The sequence below is a fragment of the Callospermophilus lateralis genome, chromosome 2 (genome assembly GCF_048772815.1).
Source record: "Callospermophilus lateralis isolate mCalLat2 chromosome 2, mCalLat2.hap1, whole genome shotgun sequence".
NCBI lineage: Eukaryota > Metazoa > Chordata > Mammalia > Rodentia > Sciuridae > Callospermophilus > Callospermophilus lateralis.
Genome location: NC_135306.1, coordinates 20,064,091 through 20,083,591, shown reverse-complemented (window position 1 = coordinate 20,083,591; position 19,501 = coordinate 20,064,091). Strand labels below are relative to the sequence as shown.

The 19,501-nt window shown below is 49.4% G+C and overlaps 1 protein-coding gene across 4 annotated transcripts in view; it reads left to right on the top strand.

Annotated features, from left to right (window-relative positions):
- Rgs3 (regulator of G protein signaling 3) overlaps positions 1–19,501 on the top strand; it is a 116,852-nt gene that overhangs the window by 72,825 nt on the left and 24,526 nt on the right. The window contains exon 1 of one of the 4 annotated variants that reach the window (XM_076845650.2): positions 13,074–13,131. The exons of 2 other annotated variants lie outside the window; for them this stretch is intronic. The gene's annotated coding sequence lies outside the window, so the exon portion shown is untranslated. Of the gene's footprint in view, positions 1–13,073; positions 13,132–13,182; positions 13,337–19,501 lie in introns of those variants that run through there. One more of the 4 variants, XM_076845649.2, reaches the window with a different exon arrangement.

Genomic DNA, 19,501 nt, shown 5'->3' with positions numbered 1-19,501 from the left:
CAGAGTCAAGGGTAGCAACCATGTTCCCATGCTGACCAGAGTCTCCTCAGAGGTAAAGGAAGCCTCACCAGAGCTGCTATTATGGTTCTCTTCCCCACGTTTTAGGGCTCCCCCCTCTCACTTGTCTCGTGGAAAACCAAAGTAGAATTCCAATGCTCTTGGATCAAATACTGACTTTGCTGGTACTTACTATGTGACCTTGGGCAAATTGCTTTACATCTCTGATCATCCATTTCCTTACCAAGAAAAATGAAGGAGTTGAACTTTAATGGTCTCCAGGATTCATCCAATTCCAAACTATTCAGAAAGAACCACAACATTCAGTATAGAGTAGCTACCTCCTCCAAGAGGGAGAGCCCTTGATGGACAGCTGGAACTAGTTCAAGTTCTTCATCATTGTCACTGTCTCCAGACACACACCTGATCCCTTGGGACAGTTCCACACTGGATTCCAGAGGGGATAATGGGCAGGAAGCCTCAGGACTCAAGAGGAAGAAGGAGCAGACCTCAGAGAGTATGTGTGTGGAAACGCGCACATGTACAGTGTTAATATCCGTCATGCACTCATAACTGAAGGTTTGCTTGTGGATCTTATACCAGTCGGAGTCCTCATCACAGAGGCCCAAAATTAAACCCACACCTGCCTCCATCTCACCCTCCATCTCTTCCAGGCTCCCCTGGGAGGCCAGCACAAGGAGCTCTAAGCCTAGAACCTTCCCCTCCCTCCTTCCCTTCTGCTCAGGTGGCCTGGCACACCCAGGAATTGTTTGAACTTCACAGCCATAGGTGCCCATGTGTGTCTTTAACCTTACCAGCTCTGGTCTACAGCATCAGGCTGACTTCAAGTGGAATTGATGGTCATCAATGTGCAGTGCTCAGTTTTTGGAGTGGTTGGAAGTCTCTCTCGTGCAGACCCTTCCCCAGAAGTTGTTGTGGACTTGTTTCATTGCCCTTAACATCTGTCCCTTATCCCTCAGACAATACTACTGAAGATAAATTTTCTTAAAAGGTGTCTTTTAAACATTAGTGCTTTTCCATTTGAGTTTAATTCCATTATTGCAAATTTAGTTTTCTACCATTTTTCCTCCATGGAAGAACATTAAGGGAAAAGTAGCCCAGGAAGATGACCATGATTTATGACACAGTTTCCAATGGAAAGTACATTCTATGGTTAACCCCCAGAAGACTTTGGGACCACAACCCAGCACATATCCCAAAGCAGAGAAGTCAGTATTTATGTTGAATAACTAGAATTAACCATAGACTCTTCTAAGGTGTCTCTAAAATAAATAAATAAATGAATAAATAAATAAATAAATAAATAATCCTCCCCTGTTCCCTACTGAGGTCAATTGATTAACAAGGTGATTTACAGAAACCAAACCAACTGGGAGGTAAGACTTGGCCAAGGGCACACAGCTGGTACCAGACTTTTGAAGATTCTACTGGGTTGGGGGCACGGAGCAGGGCACAGATGGTCTTAGATGGCTCTCCTTGTCTCTCAGCAATGCACAGAGTTGTCATTAAGAAATACAAGCCACTGCTTTGGCTGTAATGGAAAAGTGAGAAACCAGGCCAGCTAATGGCTTAGGGAGAGGTTGTCTAGTGGCGGGCTTGTCTAGAAATTCCTGGCATGTTCTTGCTGGAGCGGAATGAACGGGGCCGCTGTTTTACCTGGAGCTGCAAGGGTCGGGGCGGGCTGGTGGAGGTGAGGCGCTCCCCTGTGGTCTGTTCTAAAAATAGAAGTAGGAACCACAACTGAGGGAAGAGGAGGGGGCCCCTTTGGGAGCCGGGTGGAGACTCCTGGCCCCCTTCCTCTTCCTGCCGGGGCCCTTTGTGAGGAAGTCCCACAGAGTCACAGAATTCAGGTCTGGGAAGGTCCTGGAGCATCAGCCCTCCCCTCCCCCACCCTCCCCACCGGGAGGCCCTGGAGGTTCAGGGCTGGAGGACTGGCCTGCAGTCACTTAGTCTGGGGAGAAGGTTCCAGAGGAAGGCAGTCTTCCTCCTGCTGTTTCAGAGGGCAGCCTGAGACCTTGCGAGGTCTTCTCTCGCTGCCTCTGGGCTCACAAGGCCTGGGAACTCCTGCTACCGGATGTAGTCGGGCTTCCTGAGTGTCGCCTGGCAGGCGAGGAGTCCCCCGTTAGTCCACTCTGTGCCCTGACCTCGGTCAGCACTAGGCCTTCCCCTTGCTGATGTCCCCTCCCTTGCTGACTTGTTTTTGGTCACCTCCTGCACTCTCTGCAGGGAGGAGGAGCATAGAACTGGCCTGCAGGAGTGAGGGTCTCTCCCCTTGGGGTCTTTCTCTGCCCTTCCCTGGGAACAGGCACAGGCAGCTAGAGGCTTGTGGGTGTAGAGGCAGAGGGGCCAGGGGTCCAGTCCTCTGTGGGCACTAGTAGCTGTAGGGTTAGTCCAAAATGAGGCAAGAGCACACACGAATACCTGTCACGCTGTGATGATCAGAGGGTAGTGGCGAGAACATCTCTTACAATGCTAACAGGAGAGGCTGTCAGGACGTGGAACAGCGAACACAGGTGTGACTCTGTCACCCCCTAACTAGGGGCCTCGTCCCTTGGGGGCATGGCAGGATTATTAGTATAATTTCTCATGCAGTTGATTTTTTTTTTTTTTTTTGGATTGTAAAAGCGATTCATGTAATTGATGTTTATGATGGAGAAAAGATTGATACAGATGAACCAGGAGAAGGAAATGAGCCTAATCCCAGCACCCAGAGATAACCACGGTTAACTTTGGGGGGTTAATTTGTCAGGCATTTGTTTACACACATATATACCTTATTTGCAAATTGGGGTTACTGGTGCAATTTCCTAACCTGCTTTCTTCCATGTAGTATATCCACGTTATTCTTAACAACATCATTTTGATTTAGTGCCTGCAGAGTAATTCATTATGTAGATCAAACGTGCTTTATTTAAACCATCTCCAGCAGGTCAACGTTCAAGTTGTTTCCAGTTTTTCCTTGTTACAAACACCTGAGATAAAAATCCTTGTAGATAAATGTTGGTGTCCCCAGCATTGGGCTCAGCATCCAGTTTGACTCTCAATAAATAATTGTTGAAAGAACGAACGCTTTGTTGGAATTTCTGGGTCAGTGGGTGGATAGGTGTGCAATGGATTCTTGAGCCTACCTCCAAGTAGGCCTGGAACAATCTCTAGCCCCACCTTAGATGGAACAGTTCACCCTGCCTTGATGGGTCTTGCCCTCGTTAGCACGGAAAGTCCTGCTTTCCAGGGAACCAAGAAGTCTTGGTAAAAGAATGTCCATTTTCCTGTACACTCAGGGAGTATATACCCTGCATACTGTTATGTTTTAAAATATGTTCACTAGAGATGTAAACATTTATTTATATGCCTTTTAGCCATTTATATTTCATCTTTTGGAAATAGTCTGTTCAAATCTTTTGCCATTTTTTTCAGTTGGGCTGTTTATCATTTAGTTATTTATTCCCAAAGAGCTCTTTATATAATAAAGATATTTGTATGCTACTTTTTAATTTTTATTCTTTATTTCTTCTTCTCCTTTTTTGTGGTGCTGAGGATTTAATTCAGGGGCACTCTACCATGAAGCTACATCCCAAGTCCTCTTTATTTTTTATTTTGAGACAGGGAGGGTCTCACTCAGTTTTCCAAGCTGGCCTTGACCTTGCAATCCTCCTGCCTCAGCCACCTCACACCTGGCTATTTTTATTATTTCTTAAGCTACAGGTAATTCGATTTATAGATAATCATTCTGTAAGTTGTTTTGGTAACAGCTTTATTGAGATATTTAAATACCATACAATTCACCCATTTAAAATATATGAGTTTATGGTTTTTAGCATATTCAAATTTGTACAATCATCACTACAATCAATTTTAGGACATTTTTATTATCTCAAAAAGAAATCATACCCTTTAGCTGTCAGCCATGAATTCCCCCATCTCCTCCCATCCTAAGCAATCACTAATCCGCATTCTTTCTCTATAGATTTGCCTATATTGGACATTTTATATAAATGGAATCATATGTTTGGTCTTTTGTGAATAGCTTCTTTATTTTATTTAGCATAATGATCCCCCATTCTTCCATGCTGTAGTCTGTATCAATCCCTAATTTCTTTTTGTGGCTGAATATCATTCCATCATGTGGCTGTACCATGTATTGTTTAACTATTGATGGACATTGGGGTTGTTACTACCTTTTGACTATTAGGCACATATTTAGGAGTGGAATTTCTGGGTCAAGTGCCTAACTTTTTGAGGAACCATTAGACTGTTCCCAAAAGACGGTGCAGTTTTACTTTCTACTATCAATGTATGAGGATTCTAATTTCTTCACATTATTGCCAACAGTTATACTTTTCCATTTTTAAAAAAAATATAGCCATCCTAGTGGGTGTGAAGTAGTGTCTCATTGTGGCCTTAAATCTCTTTGAGATTCCTATTGTCAGTATACTTTAAAATTTATAAAAATGGGAGCACTAAAATCATTACAATAGCATGTTCTCATTTGGGGAATAGAATCGTATCTCTTCATTTATGCAAATCTTTAAAAATATTTCCCAGGCAAAGTTTTGAAAACACAATTCATGTGTGACTTGCACATTTTGTGTTACCTATTGTGGGTAACATAGATTTTTATTTATATTGTGAATGGGAATATTTATTTATTTAACATTATATATGTGCCTTAACTGAAACACACTTCTAGAAAACTTGTACAAAAAATTACAAACTTGGGCTGGAAGTCAGGTATGGGTGGTACATGCTTGTCATCCCAGCTACTCAGGAGGTTGAAGTAGGAGGATTGCAAGTTCAAAGCCAGTCCTGCAACATAACAAGACCCTGCCTCAAAGATGGAACAGAAACAGAAACTTGGCCTGTGAGTGTAACTCAGCAATAGAATGCTGGCCTGGTGCTTTTGGCAGCTGTTTCATTGATGTGACCAAAAGACTTGAGAACAATTTAGAGGAGGAAAAGCTTATTTGGGCTCATCGCTTCAGAAGTTGAGTCCATGGCTGGCCAACTCCATAGCTCTGGGCCCAAGATGAGACAGAACTTCATGGTGGAAGGGTACGGTGGAGTAAGCAGTTCAGGACATGACAGCCATTCTCCTGGGGTCAAAATATAAACTCCAAAGGCATGCACCCCCCAGTGACCCACCTTTTCCAGCTACTCCCCACCTACCTACAGTTATCACCCGGCTAATCCATATCAGTGGATTAATCTACTGATTAGGTTACAGCTCTCACAATTCAGTCATTCCACCTCTGAACATTCCTGGATTGTCTCACACATGATCTTTTGGGGGACACCTCATCCAAACCATAATTCCTAGCACGGGTGAAGACCTGGGTTTGATCCCTAGCACCATACACCCACAAACATAAATCTAAATTTAACGGAACTGAATAAAATCAAGACCCCTCCCCACCATTCTTCCAGCCCTTTCCCCATCAATAGCCACTAATGATTGACATGGTTCTTCCAAAACTTTTTCCATGCACATATTATTTTACTAAATAATATTGTATTACACGCAAATATAAAAACTCAAATATAAAAACTTACTATGTTGTAGAATTCTTTTACATTGGTACTTAAAAGTTCTCCATCTTTATTTTTAGTAGCCAAAGGATCATAATTTATTTATTGATGCACAATTAGGTTGTTTCTGATGCTTTGATATTTGGAGCAATGTTGCAACGAGCATGTGAAGACTGTTCTATTCCATCTTGAACTTTAGGTTAGAGTATGACCCACACTACCAAAGTCCTATAAAATTGCTTTCCTTCTGTCTACACATGTAAATCTGCCCAGCACTATTATTTCCTATTTTATAGATAAGAAAACAAAGTAACACAGTTGTGAAATGCATGTGCAATTTGCATCCCTACTAACAGAACGAGAGCACCTGTTTCCCCGTAACTTACCCAACCCTGGATGCTGTTCTTTGGGCTCTGTTGGCTTGAGAAGTGAAAAATTACCTTCCAGATTGATTTGCATTTGTTTGATTACTAACAAGGTTGGGCTTCTTTTTATGCCTATTAGTTATCTATATTTCTTCTTTGGCTTGCCAGTTCATATCACTGACCCGATTTTCTTATTTGTAAGAGCTTTTACATGATCAGAATATTAAACTTTTGCTTATTATAGGGTGTAAATACTTTTCCAGCTTGTTGTTTGCCTTTTAACCTCATTTGTACTATCATTTATTATTCAAATATTAATCTTTTGATAATCAATTTTAATAATCAATTTGTTATCAATTTTTTGGGGGGGGTGGCTGGTACTTACTAAGGCCTTTACTATCCCGAGATTGTGAGGAATATTTTATTCTAGTATTTTTACCCTTTGTCCTTTTAATTTTTATGTTTGTGTTTATAATCCATTTATAGTTAATTTAGTGCCTGGTGTCAGATGGATTAACTCTCATTATTTTCCCCCCCACAAACAGTTGACCAGTTTTTCCAACCCTATTTTTTTTTTAACCATTCTTCCTTTTTTTTTTTTTTTTTCATTTATCAGGGACCAAATTTTCCCCCAGAGGTGGGTGGGGTTTTGAACTCTCCTGTGCCCCTCACTGACTGCTCCACGTTGGCCCTGGCCTCAAACTCCCTGGCTACGCTTCCTGCTGCTTTAGTGGTATTGAGCACCCCAGGCCCAGCCTCCATTTTCTTCCGCAAATTCCCTTTTGAAGTTATACATCCCAGCTCCAGGCAGCTGATGCTTTTCCTTTTTCCTTTTCCCCACACATATTTCAACCTCAAGCATTTCAGCAGAGCTACAGTGGTCTATCTTCACGTCCCACAACCCACAAGGAACCCTGTCGATTGGCCGGTACTTGTCTTCCCTTTTCTCTGTACCTCCTAGATAGTGTTGAGATCATCTGGAATTTCAGTTTTATTGTTACCCATGGTTACTATTTTAAAATGTTAGTGACATTGTGTCTGAATAATCATTTATTTAAAATTGCCTTTAACTCTCTGTTGTCGGTAGTTGAACCTATAAAAGTTCTGCCTTGGTGGCTGGCTATCTCTCTCTCCCACCGCATCGTGTCTCGCTTGACTTTTGGGCTTCGATTTCCTGGTGTCCGAGAGCTTTCCTGAGTAATTTTTTCCAGAAAGGGGCTGAGGTGGTGTGCTGCCTAAGTCCTTGGAGATCTGAAGATGTTTGTCCTCAGGCTTGAGCCGTAGTTTGCCTGAGTAAAGAATTCTAGGCTGATAGCCCTTCTTCCTGCAAACCTAACAGCTGTCCTCTGTGGTCTCTGAGTTTTAGTGCTGCAAGAATCACACTGTTTATTTGAGACTCTTAAATTTCTTTATGGAAACAGACAAAGATTTCTTTTTTGAATCATTGATATTGGGAAATTCCACCAGATTATTTCTAGTTACTTGTTCTCCTTGGGTGCTGACATGGTGAGCCCTCTGTCAGCAGACCCAAGTCTTCCCTTAGCTCAAGGAAATTTTCTCTTGATTTTTGGCATTGTTTATGGACTATGTGTTCCATTTCCTCTTTTTGAAATTCCTAACACTGACCATAGTAATAATAATGGCACCTAACGTTTGTGGAGTGTGCTTTCCTTTTGCTGTAATATGTAATCTGCCCAACACGTGGGCGTTCTAGAATGACGGACTGAGATACTGTACTGGGAGACTGAGGCCCGAGAGAGGCAGGGACTGTCAAGGGTTCTCCAGGGCATCTTCTGCTCTCTTCCGTTCCTTCTGTCTCAGCCACTCTCTCCAGGCCTCATCTCTGTCACATGGTCTCCTGGTGGATCTCCCTCTGCCTCTTCCTGTCCCTTTAGTCACCTCTCTAAACAGCCACCAGATGACTCTTTCTATTGAGCAAACTTAGTCATCTTCTTCCTGCTGAGTGAGGCTGGGTGTGACTTCATGAATGAGCAAACACACCTGGAGTGTCTAATGTACTTAGCACTAGTGAGATATTAGTCAGGAATTTGCCAGTTGCAAGTGACATAAACCCAAGTTGGATCAGCTTCAGCCAATAAGCAGCGCTCACTGGGTTATGGAGGGTCACCTCCATGCACCCCTGGATTCAGGACCTTGACCTAGAACGGGCCTCACTTTTCCATGTCTTGGTTCTTCTTCCTTAGCATTGCTCAATCCTTGGTGGTGGCAGTGGAGCTGACAGGGGTACCAGGGTCATAGCCTTGTGGTTGGGATCCCATCCACCATTTCAATGGTAGCCCCTGGGCCTGAGTCCCTTGGGCCAGAGTTGAATCATGTCACCGTCCCAGTCACCAGGGACAACAGGATGGGATAACTAATTGGCTGAGGCCTGCTTGGGTCACATGCCCACCTCTGGAGTATGAGATGGATCCATTCCATACGAGTCATCCGATTTGAGAATGTGGGAGGGAAGTGTCGTCCCTTGGATGGCGAAGAGGGTGAATGGAGGCTGGTCAGGAGCAAACTCAGATGTCCTCCTCTCTTTGGTTCATCAGCCAGCTCTGTCCTCACCTCCATAGAGCTAACAGTCCAGTGTGGTGGAAGGACAGCAGGAGGAGAGACAGACGTCACTAACTATGAACAACGTGGAACCCGTCAACGACCGATAAGAAAGTGGTCCAATAAGAACATCGGACCAATCCGTTGGGAGGATCTGGTCAGGATATTAGGAGAGTTTCTGAGGGTGTGGGATCTACAAGGATTGTCCCCTGAAGCAGGCCAGAGCAGGGGGAGGAATGGGGGAGGTGGCTGAAGCATGAGATGAGGCCGGAAGAGAGCTCGGGGCAGATGGTGCAGGGAGGGCCTGAGAAGTCGCGGCAAGGAGTCTGAACTTGGTCTTGAGGGCAGTGGGAGCTCCAGGGGCTGGATCTGCGGTGTAGACTGTGCACAGTGGCCTCCTGGAGGAGGGTGGGAAGGTGTGCTCTACTCGGGAGAGATGGTGGTGGCCTGGACCAGGGCTGGAGGCCCCAGGGATTGAGAGAGAGGAAGGATTCACGTGATGTACAGGAGGTGAGATCTGCAAGATCTGGTGATTGATGGGTGGAGGGTTTTTTGGGAGATGGATGACACTTAAGAGTCTGGCTGAAGTAGGTGAGGGACAGTGCCACTCTGAGCTGGGAGCAGTGGAGGAGGGACAGTTACAGTGACTGTGAGTCCCACTGCAGGGTAAGAAGCATGACAGGGTCCCAGTTAGTGGGTTCTTATAGCACGGGGACATTCTTCAACCACACTTCGATCAGAGCCTCTTCAGCCACTGGTGGGGAGGGGCTATGGTTTGTTATGTGGCCTTGATAACACGGCGCCGGCCTGCACCCTATTCCATGGAACTTGTTGCTGATCTCATGCTTCGATGTGGCAATGTCAAGTTGCCATGGAAGCTTCTGGCTGCTTACCACATTGCACACCAGTGATAAACTTTTCACATTCCATAGGCCACACTTTGAACGGACGGACTAAGTCCAACCCCTGTGCACATTTTAGAGACGGGGAAACTGAGGTTCAGAGAAAGGGTTGGCCTTGCTCCAGAATTTGCAGAAGCCAGCAGCAAAGTTGGCATTTTGGTCTAGTCTCTCTCCCACTGACCTTCTATTTGGAGGACCTGGCTCCAGCCCCGTGGTCCAAGCAGTGGGTGGACCCAGGGGAGTGCGTGGATGAACAGATCCTAGCAGCCAAGGCTACAGGGCTGGTCTCCCCAGAGCTGAGTCAGTGGCTGAACACTCCCCAGGAACTCAGGCTGTTAGGGCACAGCATGGCCCTGGAGCTGGCATGAGGGCGGCGGGTCGAGGATTGCTCCCGAAAGCTTGAAATCTCAGGTTAGCATGTGGCCAATTGGGCTGGAGCCAGGAAGGGAGATGGTCATGGCTCCTGGCCATCCTGTACTGCTGCAGCCACCCAAGGTCAGGCTGGTACTGCTGAGGTGATGGCGAAGTGTCTCCAGGCTGGAGGCAGAAGCCAGCCAGTAGCAATCCTCAGGGCCAGCTCCACAGGGCCTCATGATTGCCACATGTGGGCCTCTCCTTGCTGCGGCTGGGGGCTGCAGACCCAGGGAGCAGGTGGGTTTGTCCTTTGGTGTCTGAGGTTGCTGGGGAATTGCCCATGGCAAGAGGGGAGACATTTAGGAAACATGAGGTTGGGGGCAGAACTTGCAGTTCAGAGTGCGGGCCTCAGAGCCTTCCTGCCTGGTGTGCCGGTGCTTTGCCGTGTGACTTCTGTACCTTAGTTTCTTGATCTATGAGATGGGCATGATGATAGGCAACAACAGCAGTCTTGATGGCTTCTATTTATTGAGCACTTACTGTGTGCCAGGCAATCTAATGTGCTACCTCTTTGGGTCCCCCAACAGGGTCCCGTCAGGCAGATGGTAATAACCCTATTTTACAGGTGAGGAAACTGAGACTCAAACACATTTAAGTGACTTGTCCATTATTAATTCACTTTCAAAGTTTTTGGACCCCCCCCCCAAAGACTATGCTCTTTCCAAATACCACTGGAAATGATGGCATTGAGCCAACTCTTTCAGTGTGAGAGTTTAGAGGGCGGGTGAGACTGACCACACAAGGGAGAGGGGGGGATGAGGCCCCTGGACCCTGGCCTCATTTTAGAGATGGGATCTCCTTTTTTTTTTTTTTTTTTCCATTTGCAGTGCTAGAAATCTAAACCCAGGGCCTCGTGCATGCTAGGCAAGTGCTCTACTACTGAGCTCCATCCTGAGCTCTCATTTTATAAATAGAGCACAGAAACCAGGAAGGGGAAGGGACTTAACCTGGAATCTGCAGGCTATAAGCCAGAGCTCCTTGTGAACTTGAACTTGAGGATACTTGCTCTTTCTTACACCACCCCCCTCATTTGTGGCATGTGTCCCCAATACATAGCACCTGCCATCAGGAAACGCAAGGTCCTTGCTTTGCAAGAGGGCTGACATGGAGTGCTAAGTGTTAAATACATGGGTCAACAAATGGGGCCCAGGCCCTGTGCACCCAGGTGCTGATCCTGTGGCCTGTGGCCAGAAGGATATTGCCACTCCCTGGGTCCCCACCTCTCCTGCACTGAGCAGCACCATCGTTTATCTAGAGCTGAGAAGTAGGAGGAGCGCTGGACAGGGAGTCGTCCAGTCCCTGCTCTTGGCCTTGCTACCAGCTTGCTCTGTTTCCTTGGGAAAATCACTTACCCTCTCTGCACCTCCATTTCGCTGGCTGTGTGGGGGTATGAGGAGCGGAAGGTCTCCAAGGCCCTCCAGCTGTCAGTGGCTCCCTGCCCCTGCCCCAGCCTCTCCACCCGAGATTCTCATCCAAGGCACCAGGAATTTCATCCTGAGAACCTGCCTCCCTGGGAATTACTCAGCCCCATTAGAGATGGTACCTCCTGAGACTCGCCTCCGTGGTTTCCCAGGCCACGGGTGGGTCCGGCTTCTCAGGAGCCTACAGGATGGCAGCTTCAAGGCCCCTGCAAGGACTGCTTGGCGTCGCCAGGTGAGGGCTGTTCTGTGTTGTGGACCCTGGTAAAGGAAGTTCTCCTACAGCGCACGCATGTGTGTGCTCACGATTGTGAGCAACATAGGAACCCAACAGCAGAGAAAGAAGCCGGGGGGCAGGCAGAGACATGGACAGAGGCACTGAGACGACTACAGGGAGAGTGGGAGGCCGGGGGACAGCATTTCAGCCTGCTGTGGCTGGGGGTCGGGGTGTGAGGACAGGAGGGTGGGGCTTCTTGTGTCCAGTTGTTCCTGTGCTGAATCCCAGGCGCCTTTCACTCAGGTGGAGTGGCCATGGGATGGTGTAGGCATAGCCCAGGGAGCACTTCTCAACGTCAGATGACACAGTGCAGCAGTCACAGCCACAGCGTCAGAGAATGGCTTTGTATTCCCAAAGCCACTTCTCGCAGTAGCAGGGCAGCGTCATGGTGAAAAGTGGACACCCTGGAGATGGACCAACTGGCTTCACAGCCATCTTGCTGGTTGACCCTGGGGAACTCCCTCTGCCCGTCTGTGCCTTGGATTCTGATCTGTAAAGAGGGTAATCATCGTCCCCTCAGCAGAAGGTGCCAGTGATGATCCAGCTCTTTAACAGCCTTGATGCAGGAGCCATGCCCTGGGAAGCCAAGCTGCCCTCACTCACTGAGCCGTCCTTCAATCCCATGGTGGGCAGGCCCAGGGGCATCAGTCCTGTTTTACAGATGAGGAAACCAAGGCTCAGAGAAGGGCAGCAATTTGCACAGTGAGACCCAGTCAGCTGGTCCTGGAGCTGGAACTAGAGCAGGGGCCCTGCCTCAGTGCCCTTTCCACCGTCCCCACCTTCCTGTTAGAGATGTCTCCGGGCCCCTCTCAGTCATTATGCCTGGAAGCCTCCAGCTCTTATCTTGGATTCCTCAGAGTTAGGCACCAAAAAAAGTGCCCAGTAAAACACGTGTCCAGCTGTGCTAGAGGGTGCTGCCTGGAGGTGATCAGAGCCACCACTTCCTGACCCTCCAGGGCAACTGCATTCTCAGGGTCAGCTGTGCTGGCCGGGAGACCCGGGCTCAATCGCAACCACCCGCTGGGACCATCAGCAAGGGGTGGGAGTGTGACAGTGCAGCCTCCTCCGTGATTGGCTTGGACCTGCCAGGGAGCAGCAGCGGAGGCTTTGCACTGCCCCAGACCAGGAGCCCTCAGGATGTGCGTGGGGTGGAGCCCACTCGGGATCCCAGGGCCGGGGGGCTGCTGCCAGGAGGCATGGACACCTCTCTCTCCAGAGCAGCACTTTGGGGGCCAGCGTGGGCCCTGAGGGGCTGGTGGCAGGGGTCCCAGGGCCAGCGATGGCGAATGCGAGTGTGTAGGCAAGGAGCCCCTGGCAGGCTGAAGGACTGTCTTCCTTGAGACATCCCGGATTCCTCCTCGGGTGAAAGTGGTTGGGAAATCACAGAGTTTTCTGTTTGATGGAAGAAGGAAATCCAACCTCTCTCCAGAGTGGCAGCGGCCGGCTGGACAGGGTGTGTTTGGGAAGGGCGCTTGCAGGAGGAGGAGGAGGAGGAGGAGGAGGAGGAGGAGGAGGAGGAGGAGGGGGAGGGACGGGTGATGCAAGCAAGGGTTTTGAAAAAAAAAAAAAAAACGCTACCTAGATGTGGGAGGTGGAACCTGGTCATTTGGTTCTGCTTTTCCCAGCAGGTACCACTCCCCTGGGGAACTTGGGTAAGTCCATAAATAGCTCTGCTGACACAAAGGAGCTCTGTCTGGAGAAGGCAGCCGCTTGACACGGCTGCCCGCCTGCCCGCCCGCCCGGAGCTGCCACTGCCACCGCCGCCCGCTCGCGGGAGGAGCCGGGTAGAGACCCGGGCGGGCGGGCTGGCAGGAGCGGCAGCCCAGGGTCGCCTGGGTCCCTGCTGGAGTGTGCTGGGTAGGTGCCTTGGTGACAGGGGTGTGCTGGTGGGCGGGGGGGCTCCTGTCCAAGCCAGCCCCTGCCCTTGTTTCTATTGTTTCTTCCCCAGGGCAGCCATTGATAAGCATGTTGCGACTGGTTGTATTCTGTTCTGAGGTAGCCGTGTGTGTGTGTGTGTGTGTGTGTGTGTGTGTGTGTGTGTGTGTGTGTGTTACGGGGGTCCTGCAGGATTAGGGGGCATGCTTCCACTGTTGGCTGCTCCCCACTTCTGGGCTAGTCAGCCAGTTTTTCTCTCTGGGAGAGAAGAGGAATGTTTGGTGACCGAGAAGTCAGGACACTGCATGGGGAGGGAGCGCTCCGCCAGCAGTGTTGGCTATTGTGTCAGGGACGTTGGCCGCACACCAGGCACTGGCGATGGCAGCGCTGCCTGGTTCCTCTGGCAGGGAAAAAGGGGGTCTCCAGAGCTGGTCTCAAGTCTGATCCCTGAGACTGGCTTTTTGCAGAAATGACCTTTGAAAACACAAGCAGGCTTGCTCTGCTTCCTGAGCTCAAAACCCCCTGGGGAAGGGCTTGCACCTGCTCTCTTGGCTCCAACTGAGACCCATAAGGAAGAGGGTAGTGGTTAGAGACGCATGCACCCCACAGAGCCAGCTACTGCCAAGCATCAGACACCAATTCTTTCCTCAACTTGAAGGGTCCACATGTCTACCCTTGTCCCAAGGTGTCTAGGAAAAACTCTTGAACCTTCTGCCCAGGGCAGGAGGGAGAATCCAGACCTAGAGAGGAGAGAGCCTTGTTGAAGTTCAGACAGCAGGTCTATGGCTGAACCAAGACCAGGATGGAGGACCTCTGCCTCCTAGAGAGGAGTGGGGACAGGACATGTGGAAAGCCACCCCTGGCTTGAGATGCTTGGCTTGGTGCAGGGAGACCAGACCCTCAGGCCACTCTTGCAAACTTTTCTCACCCTGATGCCCTCAGACCTGTGGCCAGGGGGCTCCTGGCTCCTCTCAGGACTGCTGGAGTGGGTGCATCTCTGGAAGGAAGGCACTGCAGAGGCTTGCCCCCTGGTGCCTACGGGATCCCTGCCAGCGCACTGCAGCCAGAGTCAAACTTTCCACCAGGGCCCCTTGAGTCCTCTGTGCCCAGCCAAAGGACACCTCCCCTCTTCCCCAGCCCTAGCACGTGGCATGGCTTAGCCCAGGGCGGGTCCTCCCAGGAGCCAAACTCCGCAGCAGGGCTCGCTTAGGTCCAGCCGGGCATCTGAGAAGCAAGCAGTGGTGAGGATGGAGGCACTGGCCACCCACGAGGGCTTTGAGCCAGAGCCTTCCATGTGGCTTCCGTTGTTCAATACTCAATAACAACGAAAGCACCACTTTCCAGCATTTGTGGGTGCAATTCTTTCTTGCTTTGCTTCCCAGCATTTGTGGGTGCAATTCTATCTGTCTGGAAAGCACCTCTCTTTCCTTCCCTCCAGATCCTAATCCTACCCAACTTTCACAACTAGAGTGAATGAGTCGGTCCTTTAGTGGTAGCATTGCCAGTGGCTGCTTTGTGTCCTATTTATGCAGGATATGGGCCTTATTCTCCCCTTAGTCACCCAAGAACCTGGCCTGCTCCTGGGGCATATTTGGAGCGGGTGTTGATAGTGCCCTGGCTAACGAGGGCGGGTGAGCACACCCTGGCTGTTTGGTGAGAGAGTGGGCGCTGCCAGCTAGAGGGCCGGTAGGAGGACCCTAGTCTCTGCAGGTCGGGGTTGTATCCATAGAGCCAAGGGGTTAGGGGCTGGGTTAGATGGGAGGTGAGTCTGGGGGAATTCTGACTTCAACTTGGCTGGGATCCTAGGGAGAGCCAACTCAGGGGTCATGCTGGGCTAGGTGGTGTCCACACCATAGCCTGGGTCACAGAAGGTGGAGCGGGCAGCCCTGGCTGGTGAGCATACAATGCCCATGGTCCTTTGCACAAGTCTGTACGTGGTTAGCGCTTAGCTCCCTGGACTCCCTTGAGATGGTGCCAACCAGGCTGGATCTGGGGGACTGGTTCTCAGCCAGTGGCCTGCCTGACTCTCCCAGCAGATGCAGTTGGGGAGGGTGTACCCATGCCCAGCATGGGGACCCTGAGAGCCACTTCCCATTTGGTCTCCAAGATTCTAGAGATGGCGGAGTCTGTTTGCCTTCTGGATGGATAAAGAAAGGAGCCAGCAGCAAAGGAAAGGCTTGTGTAAGGTAACACACGACTCCACTGTGAAGAGGGACCAGAAGCCAGGACCCTGGCGGCCCAGCCTGCATCCTTCTCCACTGCCCCAGCTGGGTGTCTCAGGGTGCCTGGGTTTCATCTTGTGGCTCTCTATCTTTGGACTTCCTGGTGACACCTTCTTTTTCAGACCCTTAGACTTTCTGACAATAGTCCTGCTGTTCTCTGGAAAAACAATGTATGTGATGGAGAAATCCCAGGAGACCGGGGCATCTTTCAGTATCCGTTCAGCAAATGTGCCTCTTCTAGGGGCTTTGTGTCCCCTTTGGAACAAGCAGGGAATGGATCAGGTCTTGCCAGGCCTCTTCCAGCCATCTGATTCTCTGCTTTTCTGCAGACACCTCCTCTTCCTGGGTTCCAGGAGTCAGGGTCAAGGCCAGGGTCTGGCTCAGCAGGGAAGCAGCCTCTAACCTTACATTCAGGCGCCTCTGGGCAGAAGCCTTCTCATGCAAACTGCAGCCTGGCGGGAGGTTTGTTGTTGTTTGTGGAGCCAGGCTGTTTCCAAGATGTCATTGCTCAGGGAAAACCATCATTCCTCCCAGGGATAAACAAGGCCGCTCACGGCTCAGCCCCCTAAGCCTGGAGAGGCCAGAGCCGCTCACAGCAGGCCAGCTGGGCGCAACCTCAGGGAGCCGCCTTCGCCTGCACAACCCGCTGTACCCAGGCATTCAGTAGTAGGGTGCCAGTGGTCACAGGGTCCCTGGGGACCCTGAAAGCCGCTTCCCATTTGGTCTCCAAGGTGAGCCATGAGCCACTTGGGAGATCAGAGCTTCCAGGCACAGAGGAGAGAGGAGAGGGTTCAAGGATGCCCTCTTCCTCCTAGGCCTAGGTCATCCCTGCAGATGTGTGGAGTGCTGCCAGGTATGCCTTCTGCTCCAGATGGCTCAGGGCTTCTCCCAGCCATCTCCCTGCCTGCCAGGGTCAGCTTGCCTGCACCTGGCACCTTGGCCCAGGCTACTGCCAGAGAATGCCCTGCAGTTCCCAACTTAGAAACGTGGGGCATGCAGTAAGTTTGGTGGGGCTAGCCGAGGCACGCTTTCGCACAGGGCAGGGCTCCCTGAGCTGTCCTGTTACCTTGGTGGGGTTCGTTACCTTCAGGTATTCAGGGCAGGTGGCCCAGGGAAGGGGACATGGTTGGGCAGAAAAAGGGCTGAACAGAGCCTCAGGGACCCAATGTCTGGTGGGAACCTGGAGAGAAGGATGGAAGCAGCCAGGGGAGGAGCCCCAGAATGGAAGGTGGCATAGCCATGCCACCCCCAAGTCAAGGATTATAGCTGGAGTCCAGCCAGGACGTGGAATCTTCCTCGCTCAGATCTCATTTGATGGAGTTCACAGTTGATCTAGATGGTGGTTCTGTTCTGTCCTTTCTGCCCTCTCTCTCCCTCCCATTCTTCCTTCCACATAGGTTGAACCCCTTCTGTGTGAGCTGCTCTTTCCAGGTACAGGAGGTGCAGAAATAAAAGGGCTGATTTTTTTCCCCCAGTGCTGGATTGAACCATGCCCTTATGCATGTGAGGCCAGAGCTCTACCACTGAGCCACACCCCCAGCCCTTTTTTTATTTTGAGGCAGGGTCTCACTGAGTTGCCCATGCTGGCCTTCAACTTGTGATACTTCTGCCTCAGCCTCCTGGATGTAGCTGTGATTATAGCCTAAAAGGCCTAATCCTTATTCTAGTGCCAGGGACTGGCTGTAAAGGACAGAAACAACACAGTGCTGATGGAGAGGCCCAGGGGTTATGGGAATCCTGGGGAATCCTGGTCCAGCCTGCGAGCCTCAGTGGTGTTTCCTGCAGGAGGTGAGGCTGAATTTGGTGGTGTCCGTGCTTGACCTCCGAAAGAGCAAGTTCCCACCTGGCTTACCCACCCTTCTGCACTGTAGTTCTGATTTTCCCCCTAGGTGTAGAAATGGCCTCTGCAGGTATAGCCATGTGTTCCTCCTTATCTTGGGAGGCTGTCTCATGTGTCATGCAGGAGTGGACTTGACGGCAGCTTAGCTGTATGTGTCCTTGGGCAGGACCCTGAGCCCCTGCCTCTGTCTCCTCAGGCGGTGGTCCCAGGATCAAATGAGGTGCGCACGTAAAGCTCTCAGACTAGACTTCAAAGGTATGGGCACCAGGTCACTTAGGGGTGGGAGTGCCACTGCACCTCATCTCATGGGTGGCCGTAACTAAATGCAACAGTGTGGGGAAGTGCATGGGGTGGCACGGAAGGCCTTCAGCAAATGGGAGGTGGGAAGCAGCTTTGTGGAAGCACACAGTTGGAGTGCCCTGGTGGAGATGTGTACAGAGGGCCAGGGGCTTGCTGGAAAAAGAACTGACCCCCAGCCAGGGAGTGCAGAGGAGAGGCAGGGAGGAGGGGTTTTGTTTTTAAAATGAACTTCTAAACTTAAGTGTCACATACTTAAAGGAAGATTAGACATATATACTGATGAATTGTCACAAAGTAAACACACGCATGTAAGCACCCCAGTCGGGTCAAGAAATAGAACATTCCAGTACCCTGCACCCCTTTCAATTGCTACCACCTCATCGGCAGCCCATGTCTGATTTTGTTCATTGATTACCATCACCTGACTCTGAACTTTGTGTAAATGGAGTCATTGAGTAAATATTCGTTTCTGCTGACTTCTTTCCATCAGCGTTTTAATGGCGAGATCATCAATGTTATTGCGTCAAGTTATACTTTGTTCTTTCCCATGGCTGTGTGGCATTAAGTTTATCCATTCCCACTTTCGATGAACATTTTGGTTGTTGTTGGTTCAAGGTTATGATGCATGGTGCAGCTGTGAATATCCTTGCTTCCTGTTGGGTAAATACCCCAGGTTTGCAATTGCTGAGTCATAGAGTTATATATAATTAGCTTTGGTAGATAACCATCATATAATTTTCCAAAGTGTGACGCCAAGACACCCTCCTTTGAGCTGTGCAGGACATCACCCATTGCTCCACATACTTACCCACATTATTGATATTGACATTGTGATATCCTAATGTGGTTTTAATTTATTTTTCCTTGATGGCTAATGAGTACCTTTATATCTGTTGATTGACCATTTAGATGACCTTGTTTGCAAAGTGCCTGTACAAGACTTTTCTCCATTTTTCTATTGGACTGTCGTTTTTCTTTTTCTGATTGATCTGTGGAACCTAAAAATATTCTGGCTATGTGATTGTTGGATAAACACAATGCAGATATGTTCGCCCACTCCTTGGCTGGTCTTTTTGCTCTTTTAAGGGAATATTTGGAGAGCAGTCCGAGTTGTTAATCTTTTTCTTGTATGGTGAATGCTTGCAGAGTTCTGTGTTTTTGCTTCTTATGAGGTTATGGACATATTGTCATCCCTCGGTATCTGTAGGAGTTAGCCCCAAGAAGCCCTGTGGGTGCCCAAAGCCACCCATCCTCAAGTCCCTTGTACAGAAAGGTGTCATGTTTGCACACTCCTATCACATCCTCTTGGGTGCAATAAATCATCTCTGATTTATGATTACTTATAAGACCTGATGTATTACAAATGCTACGTAAAGAATTGTTACATGTATTGTTTAGGAAATAATGACAAGAAGCAAAGTCTGTCTGCGTTCACTATAGATGAAATGTTTTCCCCTGAATTTCCAGTCTGTGGTTAGTTGAACCTGCGGATATGAAACCCACAGATACAGGGAGCCAACTTCTTCTCTGATCAGCTAGGCGTTTTGTCCTTTTTCATATTTATATCTGAAATCCATTTGAAATAGATTTTTCTGCACTACATATGCAGAGGCAAAGACTCGTTCCCCCGGGGTGGATATCCAATTTATTAAAAAGACCATCCTTTCTCTCCATAGGGCATCATCCCCTTGGCCAGGAATCAAGGGGCACACACACGTGGTGGGCTGGGGTTCTGAGTAGAGGTTTGTCCGGCGGATCAGGAGGTGGACGGGGAGGGGAGGGGAG